An 8,834-nucleotide genomic window follows, 5' to 3' on the forward strand; every position below is an offset into this window, starting at 1 on the left:
ATAAGCCCTACTCTTTTGTACTCATATTATATCCAGGGCTAGTCTATTTTCCCATGCCATTTAAATGGTTGTGTCCAAATGTTCTGGTATAGCCTAAAAATCCCTTGTGTGATTCATAATCTTTGCTGCTTCTAGTTGATGTAATTAATCAGATATAAACTTTTATTTATAGTAGTCCAATATAATATCACTGACTCAAATCCTGATTATATCCTTCAGAGACTCACCTTGGCTCTTCAGTTAAATCTATAAAAATATGATGGTTAAATGAAGCTCATGGAGCCACTGCTTCCTTTTTCTATGAGACAATTGATGTTGAACTTTTGTAGGTTGAAGATGTACAGTAGTGAAAAGATTATCCAGTGCACCAAGTTGTAGGTCCCACTCCAACTTACCAGTTATATTCTGAGTTATTGCCAACCTTAATGGTTTCACATCTCCTCAACAACTCAAAGGCTCTCACATCCAAATACATTTAACAATAATTCCAATTCCTTCCCTGTGTTGAAGTAAAGAGGTATACATAGCTTTGAAATAAAGAGGCCAATTATTTTCTGAAGGTCTTTTCCTCAGTTGCTTCCTGGCTAGGAAGAGAAGAAACAAAGATTTACAAGATGACTAATAATTACTTTTTTAAAAATTGTCACTAGAACTACCAGGGAGGGATGAAAACTAAAACTATTTTGAGATACCACCTCACCTCACACAGAATAACTATCATCAAGAAATCTGACAAAAAAATACTGGGAGTGATGTGAGAGAAAGGAACCCTTATTCATTGTTGGTATGGGTACATATTAGTACAGTCATTGTGGAAATCAGTTTCTACCAAAAAGATGTTAAAAACAGAATATGACCAAGATATGTTACAGAATATTTGTCTTCACTGTGTGAAGATCTGCTGGGGATGCTGTGAATGTGTTGCTCTGATTGATTGATAAATAAAATGCTGATTGGCCAGTAGCCAGGCAGGAAGTATAGTGTAGGCAGGATAAGGAGAGAGGAGAATTCTGGGAGGTGGAAGGCTGTCAGCCACCACCACCATGAGGAGCAAGATGTAAGGTATCAGTAAGCCACAAGCCACGTGGCCACTTATGGATTAATAGAAATGGATTAATTTAAGATATAAGAACTACATAGCAAGAAGCTTGAACCATTAGGCCAAATGGTTTAAATAATATAAACATCTGTGTGGTTTTTTGGGTATGAGTGGCTATGGGTCTGAGCGGAACTGGAGAAAACTCCAACTACAAAGATATATCACTGTGATTAGTTTAATAAAGAGCTGAATGGCCAATGATATAATTTATTAAAAATTGAAAAATAAAATGCAGGTTAATATAATGAGAAATATATGCACAAACTCATTAGTTTTGTGAATTTTGCAATAGAATACTTTAAATATACTTAGTGTGATGGCTATTCCTGGTTGTCAACTTGACTATATCTGGAATGAATTACAATCCAAAAATAGAAGGCATACTTGTGATCTAGATCTTGAGGCTGGAAGACACAATCTTTTGACCCTCCTCTTAAAGAGGGATGGTACACACCCTTAATCCATATCTTGTGGCAAGTGAAGTTTCACCTTTAATCTAGGATACCCCTTCTATATAATGACAATGGAAGAAGAGCTCATTATTTACCTGCTTGCCATCTCCTTGCTATAGAATCCATTCCTTCATTGGAATTGGAGTTTAGTTCTTCAGGATTCCAGCATATACAGAAGACCAGCAGAGACACCCAGCCTCCTGAGACACAGGAACTACTAGATTCTTGGATTTTCCATTCATAGCTAGCCATTCTTGGACTGCAGCCTGTAAGTCAATCCAATAAAATTACACACACACACACACACACACACACACACACACACACGCACACGCACACGCACACGCACACGCACACGCACACACACACACATATGGAGAAAGGGAGAGATTCATTTCATAATTTCAGGGACTTGAGAACCCTGACTGATACACTGAGTGCAAAAAGCATTGAGAACCCATCAATCACAGTTGAATGTTATATTGAACTATTAACCCCAGTTACTACTGATATCAGAAGATAAGCATAGTACAGAGACCATTTATTATATTTTATTCATATTTAATATTGCATATAGCAATAATATATTTTATTGTTAATAAAGCAAATTTTTAAATATTCATTGTGTTATCAGTTAAATTTCACAATCTGTGTCTTAGAGTCTAAGCCTTATCTTTCTGTGATTCTACTTGTCAAACTTTATGTTAATTTATTTTCTGAAATATACATATTACAGAACACATGTAAATCTTGCTTACCTTAGTGTAACTTTTTCCACTTAGCTTTATGAACTCCATTTATATCAGTGTTCCCCAAATAACATTTTATTTATTACTTTTTATTTTTGAATTATATAACCTATTTTTATGAAGTATGTTTTGATTATATGTTTCCCCTCTCCAACTTCTTGCAGATCCTCCTTATTTTCATACCTGATTAGCTTTATGTTCTTTCTCTTTATCAGAAAAATGAAAAAGTAAAACACGAGGAAAGAAAAACAGAACAACAAAAAGACAATCATTTTGATTTAAAAAAAAAATGCCTGAACAAAACAAAACAAAACCACACAAAAAATGGAGTCTTTTTTGATCAGCTAATCCTGGGGAAGGCACCTGCCCTAGAATATGGTTGATATACTTAGTTATATTTCATTTGAGAAAATGAATTTTCCTATTCCAGATATTATCACTTACAAGTATCTTCCTGGTTAGAGGTGGAACTTTGTGACAACTTCCCCTTCACACTGATGGGCTTTTGTCTAGTTTAAACTTGTGCAGGTTTTCTGTGTGCCTTCACAGTCTCTTAGTTCACATGTGCATTATCCCCACATGCTGTTTCCTTGAAGTCCCCTAGCATATCTAGCTCTAATAATGTTGCATCTCTTTTTATTCATACATCCTTGAGCCTTGAAGAGAAATGTTGACTCAGGTGTCCTTTTTAGAGCTGAATGCCACAAAGTCTCTCAACTCTCTGAACGTTGTCCAGTTGTGAGTCTCTATGTTAATTACTATCTACTGCATAAAGGAGCTTCTCTGAAGAGGGCTGGGCAGGACACTGATCTATGGGTATTTTTTATTGAGTTACTTTATTGCTATGTTCCTATAGCAAAATACTAGTAGCTGGGGTTTCCTACCCCACATCCTATATAATTTTAAGCTTTTTGCTTCATTAACAGTTTTAGCTATGTATTCCATCTTAAGAGAGGGCCACATACCCAAATATACAAAGTGGTAAGGTTCTTCCATAACATTTGTGCCACTAATTCCACCAGTGGGCATTTCTAGCAGTTATGTTCCTTTTTTTTTTTTTTTTTTTTTTTGAGTCAGGGTTTCTCTGCGTAGTTTTGCGCCTTTCCTGGAGCTCACTTGGTAGCCCAGCCTGGCTCTGCCTCCCGAGTGCTGGGATTAAAGGCATGCGCCACTACTGCCCCGCTGCAGTTATGTTTCTAATGTACTAAGAGAGTTAATAATTGGGTCAGATTCATGACTGCTGTTATACTTTAGTGGCATGTATAGTATCCTATAGAATTATTAACACTCATTAGTTAAGATGTAATGTCCAGTTTTGTACCAGCTCTATTTCTTTATGTTTGATGACATTAATGTCAGGAACCATTGTCATTAGCTATTGCAGACCATGACACAATTACAATTTATAGCAATTGATAATTCAGGTGTCAACCCATCAGAGGAATGTTCTCCAATGGGGTAACCTGTTGAACATGGCTTGCAGGCCACTGACTCTGAATAATGTTGCTTCCATGTACAACTTCTTATGCAACAACAGCTATGATATCTCCCCATTACCATGCATTTTCATAAAATGCGTATATGTAATATCATAATTACATCTCAATCTTATGGACACATATATCTGTGTGTAGTCAGGAAGATGATTTTTCATTTAGCTGTGTACTTTTGATATATAGAAAATATACTAGGATATGCTTCATAGCCAGATCTATTGTCCAATGAGACTGTTGACACTTAATGCCAGATTTGTTCCTTTTACTCAGACTGACCAAAATAACATTCTCTCCTCAGTCTAACACAAACTACATGCATTTAGCTCATTTTTACTTAATTGCAAGTTCAAACTTGACTAAAGGCATTTGTAAATAGATCATGAGTTTAAAACTTTACAGCTATGCACAAGGTCAGAGTCACAAGTATCTACTAAGATTATTAACACAAAGCACCCTAAGAAGAGCATGCCAATTCTTTGCTTGTCAAATCTGCTGACAATAGATTTATGTCTCAAAGTTCTTCTCATTTGAGTACTATGGCCCTCCTTCTTACTCCTGAAACCTGAAAATGTGTGTTGCCATTGTAATTGGCTTACCCTAGTAATGTGCTTTTGACCACTGAGAGGTAACTCTTGTAACTTTTTCTATTGCTTCAAGCTTCCTGTGAGAGGAGAATTATTAGGCTAGAGTAGAAGCAGGAAAATGAGAACAGAGAATTAGAGCCAAGAAATTATAGACAACTAGGCCAAGAAAATTAGGAGAACAGTAGAAGAATAAAGAGATATGCACACAAGGATCACAGTGTGAGTAGATTCATTCCTTTGCCATTAGTCTTTCTGAAGCTTATTGTAGTGTCTCCTTTGAACCCTTACAGGAGATATTTAAGGTTGACCCTTAAGGGCTTTAATTATGTAAGTTTGTAGTCTCTTCAACAATAAAGTCTTACCATCAGGATTTATAGGCTTGGCAATATCCTGTAATATTTGAGGTATATAAGGGTCATTTTGGCCAATGACTCAATAAGATATAACCAATTGCTGACACTGGAGATTTTACTTTGTGAAAGATGTCAAATTGGTATACTATATACATATTATAGTAGGATGCTTCCACATGGTGTTTTAGATGGCCTTTAGTGTTAGTTGTCCCTCCACATATTTTCTCCTTTACTCTTCTCTCCCATCAAACTCATATGCTAGTTTTCTCTCCATAACACTGTATTTTCCTTTCCTTGGTATATATTTCTCCCTGCCTCCATCATTTGTTCCTTAGTAGGTACCTAAGCTCTGTTTCTTTAGATTGTGGCATTAATATCTAAAATTTAGCAGACGGCATCCACATATAAAAGAAAGCATGTAATGTGTGTATTTCTGAGTATGTGTTAACTCCCTTGAGAGGATTGTTTCTAAATCCATCCATTTTTGCAAAATTCTCTTAACAGCTGAATAATATTTTATTGAACACATGAACAACACTTGCATTATATATTCTTCAGTAAATGACATATATTTCTTCATGAATGCACCATATCCTCACTATTGTGAATGGTGCAGCAGTGAACATGGATGGGCAAATATCTCTGTGCTAAGATTTACAGGTTTTGGGTATATGCCTAAAAGTGCTGTAGCTAGATCTCATGGTAGATTTATATTCATCTTCACAGGAATCTCCATACAGTGGCTGTAACAATTTGTACAGCTACTAGAAATAAATATTTTAATCTATTTCCCCACATCCTCTTCTACATATGCTGTGACTTCTCTTTTTTAAATTATTTTGTGACATTCTGACTATGGTAAGATAGAGTTTCAAAGTAGTTTTAATTTGTATTTACCTGATGCCTAAGGATTCTGAATACTACAAAAGTGTTCACATGCATTTGTGTTTAATTTTGTTTGATTTTATTACATAATTTATTTGTTTATTGTCTACAGCAATAAGTTTGCTGCCTTAATCTTAAATGCCTTTTTTGTCCTGTCCCAGTTATGCTGTGTTTACATAAGTTGTTTGTGTGAGAATGTGCAGTTGGGATCCTGAAAGTGCTGGGGATCAGTTCCCCTGTGGTTTTCCTGTTTGGTGAACAGTGTCCAGCTTGCTGCTGGATACAGAGTAACTGTTCCTTGACCCCTGCTGTTAGAGTGGTATATAAGCCCATGATGGTGTGACTAAAGAGAGCTTCCCTGATGAACTGAGACTGGGTATCTAGAGTGCTGTTCAACCTCGGCGTCCCTCGCCAGATTTCGTGCTCCAGCTGTGTGGGTTGTAGCAGGTTATTTATTTCCTTTACATTGAGGCCTCTATTAATTAATTATTTCTTTGTGTACACTGTCAAATATATAATTGGTAAAGATTCCACTCCCTCACATTTTGAAGGCTGCTTCTTTGTTTCTTTGCTGTTCAGAAACTTTTTGGCTTCATGCAGTTTTATTTATTAATTTTTGATATTAATTCTTGTGTTTTTGTGTCCTGTTAAGAAAGTCCTTTCCTGTGACAATGAGTACAAGCTTATTTAACTCTTATTTTGAGGTCATTTAATCATTTGGAGTTGAGCTTTTTCAGAGTGATAAATCTGAATCTATTTTTACTCCTCTCCATGGCCCATCTGGTTTGAAAAGCATCATTTGTTGAAGATAGTGTCTATTCTCCAGTGGTTTTTTTTTTTATTGTCAAAAGTCAGGTAATGAAGGTTTGTGGATTCATGTTCATATCTTCAATTCTGTTCTACTGATGAAAGAAATGTTTTATTCCAATGTCACTCTTTATATTACTATAGATCTGCAGTACAACTTAAAAATCTTAAAATCTGGAACAACTTCCAGCTGTTCTTTGATTAATCAGGAATGTTCCAGCTATCCTGGAATTTTTGTGTTTTCATTTGATGTTGAAGATTGTTGGCAGCAGACGCTGAACAGCCCTTGTGCACAGCCTGTTTGCTTGCCCTAAGTCGCCCTAAGGTGCCCTTTTTTCTTCCTCTTTTCCTGTGGTCAGTAAGTCACAGGATATTTACGATATAGCTATTGCTGGAACATTGTTTCAAGAATCAGCTCTCTGCTTGGGGTCTTCCTGTTTGGCTGAGCTGCTGGGATGTGGATGGGAACCTGAGGACCATACCCTGACCCCATGGAGAGTAGGAAGTAACAGGGTATATAAGGCTGATGGATAGTCAATAAAGGGCTCTCTTTGAATGACGAACCACAGTGTGTCCTGAGTGCTGCTTAACCTCGACATCCCTCACCAGTTCTCAGTCCCAGGCCATGTGGGTCGTGGCAGAAGATCATTGTTTTTCTCATATTTTTATTGAAAATATTTTTCATACTTTATATTTTAATCATCAGTTCCCATCCCCAACTACACCCAGATTCTTCTAACTTCCATACCCATCAAACTCCATGCCCTTCACTTCTCTTTGTTTGTGAAGTAAACAAACAGATGAAACAAACAAACAAGAATGAAAACAAGACAAAACAAATTGCAAGAAAGATACACACATGCACAGAGACACATCATACACACCCATGCACACATACACACCATAAAAGTACAAAATTGGAAACCGTAATATACAAGTGAAAGACCAGTAAGAAAAAACAATGCCCAAAGTTATCGATGTGAGACAAAAATAAACTTAAGTTCACCTTGTATTGGCCATCTAATGTTGAGAATGGGGTCCACACTTAAGTGTGGTTAATAAACCCAATAAGACTCTGTTGGAGAAAACTGACTTTTCCTTTGTAAGTAGGTATCAACTGCAGGTAACCTTTTGGTTAGGTTAGGAGTGGAAGCCCATGTCTTCTTTTCTCTCTCAACACTAGGATCCAACCTAACTTGAATCTGTGTAGCCCCAGTGTGTGCTATGTGCTATGTGCCCCGTGTGAGTTCATTCATATTTGTGTCAGTCTTATTGTATATGGAAGACATTGTTTCCATGGAATCATCTTTTCCCTCTGGCACTTACAATCTTTCTGACTGCTCTTCCTCTTAGCTCCCTGATCCTTTATGGCAGAGATTTGTTTTGTTTTGTTTTTCAAGACAGGGTTTCTCTGTGTAGTTTTGTGCCTTTCCTGGAACTCGTTCTTTAGACCAGGCTGGCCTCGAACTGTAAACCAGAGGCCTGCCTGGCTCTGCCTCCCAAGTGCTAGGGTTAAAGGCATGCACCACCACCACCCAGCTATGGCAGAGATTTAATGACATCCATTTCAAGACTGACTGTTCCAAAGTCTCTCAGTCTCTGTTGTTCAGTTGTGAGTCTATGCCTTAGTTCCAATCTACTGCAAGGGGAAGCTTCACTGGCAATGGCTGAGTGGTGCATTTGTATACAGGTATAGCAGAATATCATTAAGAGTCATTTATTATTTTCCTTTATCAGACCAATAGGATTTGGATTTACCCTGGGACTATCTAGTCTCAGGTTCTTTGTTATCAAAGCAGTGTCAGGTTTAGGTTCCATCTCATAAAGTGGGTTTGAAATCCAACTTGAGAATGGCTGCTTACTCTGACAAGTTTAAGACTATTTTAAAATTGTGTTCAAGAATTGCTTTGCGTCAGTAAATTTCTTTTGGTAGATTTGTCATTTTTACAATACTCCTATAGGTCCATGAACCAGGAGGCTATCTCAATTTTCCAATGTTATCTTCTATTAATTTATTCAATGTCTTAAATGTTTATATTATACAATACTTTCACTTGCTTGGTGTGTAGTATTCCAAGATATTAAAAGTTTTCAAATATTATGAAAGATACTTTTTCCTTATTTCTCAGTATATATGTTATCTGTATATTTGTTATGACCCTAGAGAGGACTATTAGTAATGGAAGATATGGAGCCTGAAGCAGTCATCTTCTGTAATCAGGCTAGACTCCCAGTGTTGGGACTGGGACACAAACCCAGCTACAAAAATCTATGACCCACCAGCTGTCTCACCTACAAGATGTGCTGTGGCAATGGTGCATTAGAGCTTGTGGTAATGGTAGGCCAATGACTGGTCAAACATGAAGCCCATGCCAGGAGAAAAAGACCATGCCAAGCACAGCCTAGATA

Source organism: Peromyscus maniculatus, chromosome 7 (assembly GCF_049852395.1).
Source record: "Peromyscus maniculatus bairdii isolate BWxNUB_F1_BW_parent chromosome 7, HU_Pman_BW_mat_3.1, whole genome shotgun sequence".
NCBI lineage: Eukaryota > Metazoa > Chordata > Mammalia > Rodentia > Cricetidae > Peromyscus > Peromyscus maniculatus.